General features: G+C 36.7%; 1 protein-coding gene across 1 annotated transcript in view; it reads right to left on the bottom strand.

Annotated features, from left to right (window-relative positions):
• DMD (dystrophin) overlaps positions 1-14,900 on the bottom strand; it is a 1,897,222-nt gene that overhangs the window by 16,531 nt on the left and 1,865,791 nt on the right. The window lies entirely within an intron of this gene.

The following is a 14,900-nucleotide window of genomic DNA, read 5'->3' as shown; positions in this document are numbered from 1 at the left end:
TATTTTCTTCAAAAATTTTTTGAAGAAATAAAATATGACAGTTAAAGCTGAACCTTCCCCATGTACCCTGCTCATTACCACATTCAACCCTTCTCACCATTGCCCCCCAAGGAGAGAATGCCACCCTGAATTCCAGGTCCATCATTACCACGGATGTATCCACAAATATTCAGTTGAACTTAATAAAGATGCTGATATTCGGCTTTTTTAACCTACAAAATGGTCATTTCATGTAATTCAATCCAATAGCATTATTTCACACGTTCTTAAACTTAACGTTTAAGAACTTTGTGTTTAAGAATGTACATACCATTCTAAGAGCTGCTTTTTGCCTTCAACACCGTTTTGGAGATTTATCCATGTTGATACATAATGGTTCACGATTTTAAGTGCAGTAAGGTATTACTCTGCTGCTTGAATATGCCAATAACATTCTCCTGTCAATGGACATTTAAGTTTCCAACTTTCACAATTACAAACAGTGATGCAATAGACTTCCTTTTACCTGTCTCCTTGGATACCTGTTTAAGAGATTCTTTACAGAACATATCTGTGGAATTGCTGGATTCCGGCAACATGTTTAACATTGCTACCTATTACCAAGTTGCTCTCCTAAGTGGTTTTACCAATTTACTCTCTTACCAGTAGTGCACGAGGTTTTCCCTTATGCCACATCTTCATCAAATACTTGGTGTTAGCGAGCATTTAAGTGTTGGCCAATCCAATGAGTGCATTCAAATTTGCACATCCCTGATTATTGGTGAGGTTGAATTTCTTTTGTGTTAATTGGCTTTTTTTTTTTTTTTTAAATTTCCTATACTCATTTCCCCCACTGGATTGCCTTTCTCTTATTAAAGTTAGGGATATATTTTGGATGTTTATTCCTTTGCCAGCTATGTACACAACAAATATCATCTCCTACTCGTATCTTAGTGTAGCTTCTTTAACTTTGTTCATGGCATCCTGTTGTACAAAAAAACTGTAATTTTAATATATTTCTCCATGTTTTCTGCTTTTTATGTTTTGCTTAAGAAAATCTTCCATACACTTACATTTTAAAGTTTAAAGTTTTGTTCTTAACATTTAGGACTTTAATTTACCCAGAATCCCTTATGCTCAGAGTGAACATATGATCTACTTTTTCTTTCTCCCATAGATAACTCACTAGGCCTGCCCTATTCATTGTGTAGTTCTCTTCTCCACTGATTTCTGGTGTACCTCGGCAATACGTCGAGTGTCCAAAAATACATAAGCGTGCTTCTGAGCTCTCTATATTCTATTCTGTTGGGTTCTTTGTATGTCCCTCCTCATGCAGATGCCACGCCAGAGCTTTAAATAAATTGAGTGTCTGGGAGGCCTTCTCACTCCCACATTGTTCTGCCTTAAAGCTGTCTTGGCTCTTCTGACTCCTTTGATCTTCTCCTCTATGATTTTAGTGTTACATTTTTGTATTTTCACATGAAAATTCTTGGTGAAATTTGGGGTTTGAATTACATTGAGTTTATCAATTAAACTGGAAAGAATGGACTTCCTGTTATTGAGTCTTCACATCCAGAAATGTGGCGAAGCTCTTCACTTCTTCCAGTCTCATTTTACATCCATTAATAATGTTGTATAATTTACTGTGCCTTTTCCTCTAGCTTTTATTTATTTTTGGTTTTTATGTTTTTAAATAAATACATTTAGGGTTATAGATTTCTTTCTTGCTTTAGAATTGCTGAGAATACAATTCCGATTGAGGACACGTCTATCTGATACCTGGTGACTGATTAGAACTCTTTGATATCTTTCTTCCTGTTAGGAAGATATCTTCCTGATATCTTCAGAAATAAGATGATGGATTTCTGCTGTTCACAGATGATATTTCATCAGGTGAAAGAACTTCCTATCCATAAATGTGGGAGATCTGTATTCATGAGAAAAGACATGAGATGAAAGTGAGGCAATAGGAGTTTTGCCGTTGTCCAGTTTGAGAAAGTAAGATAAGCTCATGACCAGGTTTCCTACTGGGGAAATATTTTCTGTTGTCACATACCTGGAATGAATGTTCCACAGGGGATGACATGTCTTCCAAAATGCTGGATTCGCCACATTGAAGAAGAAAAAAAATAATAAAATCCAATCTATTTTTTAAGCTCTACCCTGTACCTAATGTTAGAAGTTTTCTAGGAATTCAAAGTCATGCAGGAAATCAATATATGATCTTTTCCATTTATAGGAATATAATCTCCTATCTGTCTGAACTGAAATTCCATCTGCTATATCTTCAAGGATAGTTGTACATATAGTTTGTTTCATAGCAATCTGCTTTGACAAAGCAGTAAAGATTGATCTAAATAAGTTTACTCTCGGCTGGACTCTGCATATTGGTCGTCTGCGTGTGAACCAACATATGTAGTCATCACATTAATTAAATCCAATTTCTGACCACTTTACTGACAATCATCTAGATGTTTCTGTGAACTTGAAGCAGCATCCAGTGTTCATAAGGTTTCAGTTGAGAGGAATTATCTTCTATTTTCTTCCCTTGCAGTATGCGCTGAAAGAAATCCACCTTCACTGAAATGTCCCAATTGGTAATATCTTTTAATGAAGAATTCTATTTAGGATTCTTCTTTCTACCAGACTGGGTCATCCACAATATTCTTTTTGAAAACATTGCTGTATTATCCTGAAGTCCACGTCTGAAAACAAACGATTACTATCTTGCCAACTACTTTTCACAAAGGTACTGACATTTTCTAGAGGAGTCTTTGTTGGTATCTTGATCCTCTGGGTCTAGTTTTCCACAGAGCTCTCCTTTAATGAGTTATTTATAAGTGTCTTTGCTCAGAAAACATGGTTTAGTATATCCAACACATTACATTTCTGTTTTTATGTTTTCCAGTGAAAAACAGAAAAGGTCATTTGAATCAGCAAAGGCTTCCCAAAGCTGAGCTGTAAAGAATACCAACTACTCCTAAGTAGAGCCTTTCTTGCCTTCTCAGATGAAATTTCTCGAGAGACTATTTCCTTAAACACTCGCATTTTTCTTCAGTTATGGAAGATTCTCTGCTATTACAGCTTCAAACATTGCTTCTCTGCCATTTCCTCCATTCTGTTCTTCAGAAACTTCTATTAAGAACATTTTAGAGCCTTGTGGTCAATTCCCCATCTATTTTAATTGCTCATTTATATTTCTCATCTTTTTCTCTTAGCGCTGTGTATAGTGAAGTCCTCAGAATCATCTTTTAATTCACTTGTCTTCTTTCTCTGACTGGGTCCAGTCTAGAATTTATCCTATAGAGTTTAGTAGCTTCAATGATGATAGTTTTTAGTTCCAAAGATGTCTTTTTCAGATCCATCTGTTCTTCATCTATTTCTGTTAGTTTCTTGTTATTTTTTATTTTTTATTTTTATTTTTTGTTATTTTGGTGTTTCCTTATTTATGGCTTTGAGCAACCTAAATGTAAGACAAGCAATCCCTGTTATATACTCTTCTGTCATTTTACTTTCATCTAGGCTTAATTCATCTTTTGATGGTCAGTTTGGAAGGACCACCTCACCTCTTTATGTGTTTTGGATTTTGGTCTGGAGACACATTTAAATAATGGAGTATATTTCCTTTATGTTTTCCCCTCCTGCTGAATTCACCTATCTCCATCAAGTGGTTTTGTGGCTGTTCCCATCTTTCACTCAAGGGCCTCTAGTCTAGTCTATAAGAGCTTGATCTTATACTGGTTGTTTGCAGCTCCCATACTGAATGACACAAGTGCAATTATTGTGAATTTTTCACCTCCAGGCAGCACAGTTCAGGTCCCAGGGTCAAGGCTCGGACGTTCTTCCCAAAATGTTCTTTTTTTCAATTTCCTTTCAAGTGTAAGTGTGAATAGGGATGTGTCTCTCCAGGTGTGTTTTTGCAGGGCCCTGATTTCAACTGTCTGGTTCTGGGCCCTCACCTTGTGAGAATTGTAATTCCTGTTATTACAGCAGGAGCTGAAAGCCCCACTGGGCCCCCACACAATGCTCACTGTGCCCTGAGGTGTTTTTCTTTCCCATTTGTGGTCCACAGAGATATTCATCTTATTGTAAAAGCCCAGCTATGTTTCCTTCATTTTTGTTTCACTCCGTATATTATCTACCATTGAATAAATGGTAGGAGCAGAGGAAGATGCCTTAAATCAAGAGCTAATGTTATCTTAATCAGAAGCCTACCAGGACACATTGATTTTGTTGATGTATGATCAAGGTTCCCTCAGTATTCAATCAAACCTAAATTCACCAGGAGAGGATTAAATGAACCAAAGAAGTACCTTTCTCTCAAACAAATATGTGACATACATAAACCTTCTGCTAAGCTCAATAACAAACTTGAATTTTGAGGGACTAGTTTTTCCTTCTGAAGCTCTGAGGCAGGACAAAGTGTCATGCTAAAGGTTTGAAAAGCCAGAAATAGCTCAAGTGGGGCCTCTTGAACAGAAACCGAGTAAAATACCAAGTTCTTTGATTTGAGTCTAAATTCTCTATTAAAGGTATTTACAAATTTTCATGCTGATTATCCAAAACAACTGATGTTCAAAGGGTTGAATTAGAGATAACGTTTCCTAAATTGTTTCTAATAAATGTGGTCATAGTTACAGAGCTATGTTAGGGCATATTTTGTTAGAGGCTGAGAAATAAAGGCATTTGGCCCTTAAGTCATTTTCTTATATTTAAAAACATCTATGCCAATATCTTTAAAAGCATAACGCAATGTTAGTTTTTCTGGATGCAGTATTTATAAAGCTCATTTGGGGAGATCATTCCTATTGTTCCGATTGAGATACATACCATTGTTCCAAGGTGGGTTGTTTTAAAGCTTAACCGACAAATACACAATTGACTCTTTTTATCAGTTGGCTGTCAATTTATGTTGTTACCGATACATTTTGCTTTCCTTGAGGCTATACATGTAGATTTCACCCCCCCCTACTGATTCTCTAATTATTAAAATGTATATGGAGTCACTTCAGTACAGATGAATATATATCAGACAGTGACTCTATAGAGAATCTATTTACATTCTCGATTATCTTGTAAATTATATTTCTCTGGTAGCTCCCTAAAGGACACTAATTCAAATTCATTGCACATGGCTTCTGTCACCACAATCTCTTCCTGCAGCTAGTCATCCTACAAAAGGTCTCCCATCCATTATTAATTTCTTATTCTCCACAGAGCTTAACGAAATCCCTCTATTCTACAACTACGTAGATATAGATGATTAATTTTATGTCATCAAGTATATAAACGTTGTTGTCCGGACACAAAATACATTAAAAAAATTTCCTAACCAAGTAAAAAACTTGCTAAGTAATGAATATAAGAGATGAATCACACTGCCCTTAACTCTACCTGCTGAAAACATGAAATTTCCTGGCCCCTCTAGCAATAATTACTAGCTACATGGTAATTATGATAAAAAACATCACAACAATCTTTACATAGTTTCCGTTAATTTACGGAGGCCAAGTGTTTTCAACATAGGTCATCTACTCTTTAAATGGAACTTCCCTAGTATGTATAATTATATAGTTGTTGTGCAATGGTGTTTTTGAAATAAAGAACTGAAGGTTGCTCTCCACTGATTAATACCTTTTACTATTATACATTAAAGTGTATACCAAAGCATGAGCACCCACAGGGCCTATTTCACAAGTGGGAACAACTACAAAGATCTGCGTCTAAAAAGAATAGGTCTAGAGAAATTCAACTTTACCCTCATACAATATTAAAAGCAGCTGAGTCATATCCACCAATCTGGATTCAGGCGAATGCAGTAAATCATATAGAACTATTACAGCAACTATAAATCTAGCCAATTAGCAATTTCTAAAAAAAGGAGAAAGACACATTTTGTGAGCATGATGTATTTTAAAAACTGGAAATTGCACAGAGCCTTTTCGATTATAATGAAAATATTTAAAGCTATACTATACAATTTTATCGAACCCAAACAAACATACATACCCCTGAACTAGATGGAAGAAGACCTCAATTGCTTTGGTGTTACCAGTATTAAGAAGAGGCTCACAGGGTGGAAAGTAAAAGCATGCATATTTTAGGTCTGCCTTAAGCAAAACAGTAAAAATATCAGGACTCCCCCAGGCTCTTGTTTCTAATCCTTTTCTCATAACACTGTCCCCCTTTTATTCATTCAGAGCTCTTAATTACAACCCCTTTCTTCTTGAAATTTGCTCAGTATAAAGGTGTTATATAAATCACTTAAACCTTACTGGAATTTTATAATAACACGCCATTTCTTCCAGTTACATCTGTATTTCAAAAGAGATGTTGACGCATATAAAGAAAAATAAGATTTTTTTTTTTTTTTGACACATTGCCTTTTGGGTGCCTTTTACCACCCATGGTTTTAGGGTCATAGAGACCTTGATTCGCAACTAGTCTCTGCCAGTTGCTAAGGCTACAAAACTGAGTTAAGCGTTCATCCCACCGGGTGGATTAATGAGCCAGTATGTTCTATGTTCCATAGGTACAACTTTCTTAGAAGCATGCCAGCCCCTTCCAAGTGTTTAATAAATGTTGGTTAATATTGCTGTTATTACTTCTTTCTCTCTATATTCTGAACTTTTTAGATCTGGAAACTTAGGTATGCTGAAAACTTTCTGTCAAAAGAATGCACTTAAATTAAGAGCAATCCACTAAGGCTTATTGAGCTTGATAGAAAATATACATATATAGTGCTGAGAAACAGATTCATCATTTGATATTTTCTCTCTGTGTATATACGAGTTCTAGCCCTGCAGTCATTATTAGAGATACCTTTGACTTTGGAAATTATTGTATATTTTCCATCATCTGTACAAAGTGAAATCACTGAATTAAGATCACTAGGATGAGATTTTCTAAGACTTGACCAAATTTCTGGGGATGTGACGAAATCATCAAATTATGTCTGTAAATAACTGCTGTAATAAAATATATGGACCAAGTCGACAGGGGTTAATGTATCTAGATGTATTCTATTTTGGGGACATGCCTTGCCCTTGACACATCAATCTATATCTTACGTGAGTTCCAAGAGACAGAATCTGACAATATTAATTAGCTTTAGTTTCTTTATCTTCAATGATTGAGATATTTTTCACAAATTCCTGATCAGGGACTAACATTATTATCTATAGAATAAATGTATTAATCAAAAGTTCAACACAAGAAGAGAAGAATTCATGGAAAATCCTAGCTGTTATAACTGGAAAAAAGTCAGACAAACAAAATGCAAGACAAATAGGACAGTACCTAATCTTCGCCATTCAAAAAGTACACTAGGATGTGAGGGGTTTTAAAAGCGAGGAAGTCTAGGCCCCAGGAATAGTACGGTAGGGTAAAGTAGGTTTCAATTTTCAGATAAATACAGTAAAATATCAAACTTCCGTTGCCTAGGGGCAGCAAAAAGCTGTAATAGTCTCTAGGAGAATCATAATTGTAAGCTTTGTGTGTCCTGGCTTGAGTCCCTCCTGAGTTGGCCTTAAATTCTCCTAGTAAATTCATCTTGATGGCCCATTTTTTCACTTCCTGGCAAACACTGCTGTATACTCTTGTCATCTCTGATCCTATGGCCTCTTCTATTACAATGACAAAAAACTATAGAATCCTTTCTTTAAAATAAGTCTCAGTGCTTGTACACAAATGTTTATGGCAGTATCAGCCATATTAGCCAATAAGTGGAAACAACCAAAATGTCCATCAAATGCTAAATGGATTTTAAAAATGTGGTCTATCCATGATGGAATATCAGTCGGTAATAAATAATGAAGTACTAATACATGCCGCAACATAGATGTTCTTTAAAACGTTATGCTATGTGAAAGAAGCCAGTTACAAAAGACCACATGTTGTGTGATTCACTTACATGACATGTCCAAAATAAGCAAATCCATAGAAATAGAAAGTAGATCATTGATTGTCTAGAGCGAGATGGTTTTGGGAGAAACACAGAATCAATGAAATGGGTACGAGATTTCTTTTGGGGGCAAGGAAATTGTTCTAAAATTAATTGTGTGATAATGGTTGCGTAACTGTGAAGATCCTAATAACAGTGAATTATATACTTTAAATGGCTGAACTGTATGGTATGTAAATTATATCTCAATAAAGCTCCTATAAAAAAATAAGTTCTAGAGGCAGAGTCAATATGGGGGAGTAAAAAGATCCTGAACTCATGTTCTCCAACAAACATGTCAAAATTACAAGTAAATATAGAACCACCACCACTGAGAACCACCTGAAGACTAGCTGAACATAAGTCCTAAAACTAAGGCTATAAAGAAGATGAGTAGGAGAGGTGGGGATGTGGAGTAGTCAGGCCCCAGACCCAGGTGTGATGATTCACAAATGGAGGGCCATCTCCAGCCATGGTGGTTGCCCCCGAGGAACAAGGGGTCCGAGTCCCACAGCAGGCTCCCCAGCCTAGGGACCTGTGCCAGGAAGAGGAGTCCCTGTAACATCTGGCTTTGAAAACCAATGGAGATTACGTCCGAGAGAGAGAGGAAGGGCAGTGGGAGACCAAGGCACTGCTCTAAAAGAGCTCAAGAACAAATTCACTTGCTCCAAGCTCCAGTGCAATGGCAGGAGTCTGCGAAGTGCCTGGGTCATACAGGGAGGAATTAAATTGACTAACATTCGGGTGAGGGCTGGAGGGGCAGTGATCAATGAGAACTCTCTCTGGGGGGATGGAAGTGCTGGTTGGCGAATTGTTCCTTTGTCTCTTTTGTTGTGCTGCCTTTCACCTGGCTGGCCTGGATCAGATGTGGGGAGGGGCAAATCTGTCACTCCATTAACTTAGCTAACTATTTGCCCCACCCAACCTGCTCACCCCAGCTGAAGCCTCTTTCGAACTGCTTCAGACCTCTCGCACACATGGCGGCTGGTCTCTGCTCGCACCACAGCCTTTTTCAAGTGCCCCAAACTCAGCGCAGGCCATAGCCAGCATCAGCTCACATTATAGCCTTTCCCAGGTGCCCCAAGCCTGGCACAAGTGGCAGCCAACCTCAGCTCGCATCATAGCGCCCACCAATAGTCCCAACATCAGCACAAGTGGCAACCGGCTTTGGCTAGCATCATACCTATTATCAAGCTGCCGCTCCAAGCCCAGCACAAGCCGCAGCCAGCCTAGGCCCAAAACAGATCCCCTCCCAAGCAGCTCCACAGCCAACACATCAGATAGGCAGCCTCAGCTGGAACCAGAGCCCCACCAAAGTGAATCCTGCCCCGTGAGGCCAGCCCCCGTACACCAGATGGTCTGCAGTACTTGCAGGTAGTCAACCTAAGTGTTGACCCCAACCACTGGCACACCCACAATTGCTGCCAAACTACAACAGGAGGACACATCCAACCCACACAGAGTATGCCCTTGGAGCAGCTGGCTCTGGTAACCAGGGGGGATTGTGCCACTGGGCCCCACAGGACACCTACTACATAAGGCCACTCTTTCAAGACAGGGAGACGTAGCAGCTCTACCTAATACACAGAAACAAACACAGAGAGATAGCCGAATTGAGGAGACATAGCAATATGTTTCAAATGAAAGAACAGAAGAAAACCTCAGAAAAAGAACCAAATGAAATGGAGATAAGCAATCTACCAGATAAAGGGATCAAAAGATCAAAACATTGGCTAAAAGGATGCTCAGTGAACTTGAGAGAAGAAAAGAATACCTCAGTGAGAAGTTTAGTGAAGAGACAGAAAATATAAAAAAGAACCAATCAGATCTGAAGAACACAATAACTGAAATGAAAAATACACTAGAGGAAATCGATACCAGAGTAGATGATGCAGAAGAACGAGTCAGCAAGCTGAAAGACAAGGCAGTGGAAATCATCCAATCAGAACAGCACGAGGAAAAAAATTAAAAATGAGGATAGTTTACGGGACTTCTGGGACAACATCAGGCATACCAATATTTGCATCGGAAGGGTACCAGAAGGAGCAGGGAGAGAACAAAAAAACTGAGAACCTATTTGAAGAAATAATGACCAAAAACTTCCCTAAACCTGGAGAAGGAAATAGACATAAAAGCCCAGAAAGCTCAGAGTCCCAAACAAGATGAATCCAAACAGGCCCACCCTAAGACACATCATATTTAAAATGCCAGAAGTTAAAGACAAAGACAGAATCTTAAAAGCAGTAAAAGAAAACCAGTTAGTTACCTACAAGGGAGCTTCCATAAGATTATCAGCTAATTTTTCTACAGAAACTTTGCAGGCCAGAGAGGAATGGCATGAAATATTCGTAGTGATGAAAGGCAAAAACCTACAACCAAGATTACCATTCAGAATCAAAGGAGAGATAAAGAGTTCTCAAGACAAGCAAAAGCTAAAGGAGTCATCACTACTGAATCAGCACTACAAGAAATGTTAAAGGGATTTCTTTAAGTGGAAAAGAAAAGGCCAAGAACTAAAAATAAGAAAATACAGAAAAGAGAAAAATCTCACTGATAAAGGCAAACATTTAGTAAAACTAGTGAATCAACCAATTAAAGCTAGTATGAAGGTTAAAAGATAAAAGTAGTAAGACCATGTGTCGCTACAATCATAAGTTAAGGAATATACACACACAAGATATAAAATATGATGTCATTGACATAAATGTGGGAGGTTGAGTAAAAACTGTAGTGCTTTTAGAATGTGTTCAAACTTAAGTGACCCTCAACTTAAAACGGACCGCTATAAACATAGATTGTTATAATAATCTCATGGTAACCACAAACCAAACACCTTCAAATAAATACACATACAAAAAAATAAAGAGCAAGGAATCCAAAAAAATCACTAAAGTAAGCCATCAACAAAATCACAAAAAAATAAAGAGCAAGGAATCCAAAAAAATCACTAAAGTAAGCCATCAACATCCAAAAGAAGAGTGGAGGAGAAAAAGGAATAGGGAAGAACTACTAAAACAAGTGGAAAACAATGAACAAAATGGCAATAACTACATACCAACAATAATTACTTTAAATGTAAATGGATTAAATATGCCAATCAAAAGACAGAGTGGCTGAATGGATAAACAAAACTTATAAATAGGCTGCATACAGGACTCTCTTTGATCGAAAGACACACAGAGACTTAAAGTGAATGGATCAAAAAAAGATATTTCATGCGAATGGAAATGAAAAATAAGCTGGGGTTGCAATACTTAGATAAAACAGACTTTAAAACAAAGCTGTAACAAGAAACAAGAGCATTACATAATGATAAAGCGATCACTCCAACAAAAGACTATAACACTTGTAAACATCTACACACCCGATGTAGGAGCACATAAATACATACGGCAAATATTTATGGACATGAAGGGAGAGACTGATAGTACTACAATAATAGTAGGGGACTTTAACACCCAGTTACATCAATGGAGAGATCATCCAGACAGAAAATCAATAAGGAAACAGTGGCTTTAAATAACACATTAGACCAGATGCACTTAAATAGATATTTACAGAACATTCCACTCCAAAACAGCAGAATACACGTTCTTTTTCAAGTGCACATAGAACCCTTTCCAGGATATACCATGTATTAGGCCACAAAACAAGTCTCAGTAAATTTTGGAAGACTGAAATCATGTCAACCATCTTCTCTGATCGCAATGGTATGAAACTAAAAATCAATTAGAAAAAAGATAACTGGGAAAACACAAACACATAGAGGCTACACGACATACCACTAACCAATCAATGGATTAATGAAATCGAGGAGAAAAAAATGTCTTAAGATAAATGAAAATGAAAAGACAATAATCCAAAATCTATGGAAACAGCAAAAGCAAAATCCATAGTTACACAGGCCTATGTCTAGAAATAAGAAAAATATCAAATAATATAATCTTACACTTAAAGAAACTAGAAAATGAACAAACAAAGCCCACAGTGAGTTGAAAGAGGGAAATAATAAAGATGAGAGGGAAAATAAATGAAATAGAGACTTAAAAGACACTAAAAAAGAGGAATAAAACTAAGAGCTGGTTCTTTCAAAAGATAAACAAAATTAATAAACATTTAGCCAAACTCATCAAGAAAAAGAGAGGGCCCAAGTAAAATCAGAAATGAAAGAGAAGTGACAACTAACACCACAGAAATACAAAAGATTATGAGAACACCACAAACGAGTATATGCCAACAAACTGAACAACTTAGAAAAAAATAAATTCCTAGAAACCTATACTCTGCCAAGATTTAATAAGGAAGAAATAGAAAATCTGAACAGAAATAGAAAATCAGTAATCAAAAAACTCCAAACAAACAGAAGTCATGGACCGGATGGCTTTATAGGTGAATTCTACCAAACGTTCAAAGAATTAACACCTATCCTTCTCAAACTATTCCAAAAACTTCAAGAGGAGGCATGGCTCCCAAGCTCATTTTATGAGGTCAGCATTACCCTGATTCCAAAATCAGACAACGACATTACAAAATACAAAATTACAGGCCAATATCCCTGATGAACAAAGATGTAAAAATTCTCAACAAAATATTAGCAAACCAGATTCAATAATATAGTATAAAGATCATACACCATGATCAGGTGGAATTTATTCCAGGGAGGCAAGGTTCAATATCCACAAGACAATCACCATGATAAACCACCAATATGAAAATGAAGAATCAAAACCACAATGAGCTATATCACCTCACGCCTGTCAAAATGGCTATTAGAAGACAACAAAGAGTAAGTGTTGGTGAAGATGTGGAGACTAAGGAACCGTTGTGCACTGTTGGGGGGGTTGTAAACTGGTGCAGCCACTCTGGAAAACAGTATGGAGATTCTCCCTCAAAGACTTAAAAATAGAACTACCAAAAAAAAAAAAAAAATAGAACTATCATATGATTCATCAATTCCAGTTCTAGGCATTTATCTTTAGAAAATGAAAAAACTCGTTCAAAAAGATATGTACACCCCTATGTACATTGCAGCATTATTCACAACAGCCAAGATGTGGAATCAACCTAAGTGTCCACTGATAGATGAACGGATAAAGATGTGGTGTGTCTGTGTGTGCATGATGAGATACTACTCAGTAATAAAAAAGAGTGAAATTTTGCCATTTGAGACAACATGGATGGATCTAGAGGGCATTATGCTGAGAAAAATAAGTCAGAGAAATACATATATTGTATTATTTCTCTTACATGTGGGATGTACAAAAGACAACAAACATATAAAAGAAAACAGAAAAACCTCAAAACAGGGAACCGATGATTGCCAGAAGGGAGGGTGCTTGGGGAATAGGTGAAAAAGGTGAAGGGGACTGTGTAGTAAAAACTACCAGTTATAGAATAAGTCACAGGGATGGCATAGGGAATATAACCGATAATATTGTAATAACTATGCATGGTGACATATGGGACTCGACCTATCATGATCACTTCATCAGGTATCTAAATGTCTAATCACTATGTTATACCTGAAACTAATATAATATTATATGTCAACTATAATTAAAAAATTAATTAAAAGAAAAAAAATCAAGAAATTATAATGAAAAAAATGAAGGGACTGATGTGAAGGTTAATAAATAAATTTCTGGGAAGAAAAGCTAAGTTCTAGATTCAAAATCCTATTTCTCATAGCACAAAAGATATTTCCCCAATGTGTCTTCATAATTTTCTAATGCTCTTTTCTATTATGGAGGAATCAAGTTTAAACCATATACATAAAAGAAAAATGGTTTGTGCCTGCAGAATTATCTGTGCAGACACTTCTCAATATTTTCAGATGATGAATTTTAAAAATAACTTAAAAATAAGCCCAGAAAATGCTCATCTGGATTAACCTAAACAACTTAGATGTTTTCAGTCTAATGGAAAATGACATGACAACGTAACAGGTTTATTAAGGGATTTGGAGAAAGAACAGTAACATAAGAAATGAGAAAAACAAAGAAGACAGCTGAAAATCAGCCAAAAAAGCCATCAGGGAACACAAAAACTCCAAAAGGCATTCATCCATTCGTTTAATCAACATAATTCTACATCCAGCACTATAGAGACAAAGATATGAGACACACTGTCCCTTACTCTCAAAAAGCTCACTTTTTTCTAGCTTGTGCGACATCGTTTAGTTTGACCTTACACTAATGTAAAAGGGCTGGGGATTATGCTCAGTGCTGAAGCTAAAAATACAGGTTATTTCTACCTTTGAAATAATACTAAGAAATTATAGAAAAAGGATCAGATGGATTTACTTACAACCTATAGTTAGCAGAGAGTGGTACTATAAGGTAACCCAGAATTTGGAGATACAGAACAAGGTTAGCTTAATTATTAATACAGTTTTAAAAAATGAGTCTAGGCATCTGCAGAAGCCATCCATTTACATAAGTAAATATACACCAGGAAACCATTTCTGACTGGGCATGCCTGATTACAATGAAATATACCAGAAAGTCCTTGATCTTTCCATATATATTCTCTTCCTAAGAGGACCCTATCTTTTTCCAAGGCTTCCATGTCCTCTAGGCCCATGACCCCACCCCCTAACCTCCTTAAACCAGACTTCCCTTGTAAACTCCGCATCTGTCTTTTCAATATTCTCTTGGATATCTCCATTAGTCTGGGGCTCTGTGAACTAGAATTTGCTAAGCACCAAACCACGCAAGTTTGATATATTTATAATTTATCCTCTTTAACATTTCTGTGCCAGAAAAAGAATCAGCTTCCTCAAGGAGCATTACATAGGACCATATACCAGCTATACATCTTTTAAGTTTATACTTTAATCTGTTGAGATGAACACTACACTTGCATTTCTGTTATAAGATAGAGGAAGAAATATCTTCCCATGCGTTGATAATACACTTTTATATCACAATCCAGGAGCGGCCTCAAGTAACAACTGGCCTTTGCATCTAACTACTGAAAA

This window comes from Pteropus medius, unplaced genomic scaffold (genome assembly GCF_902729225.1).
Source record: "Pteropus medius unplaced genomic scaffold, Ma_sr-lr_union100, whole genome shotgun sequence".
Lineage (NCBI taxonomy): Eukaryota > Metazoa > Chordata > Mammalia > Chiroptera > Pteropodidae > Pteropus > Pteropus medius.
The sequence above is the reverse complement of the archived record's forward strand: the minus strand, read 5'-3'. Positions and strand labels throughout refer to the sequence as shown.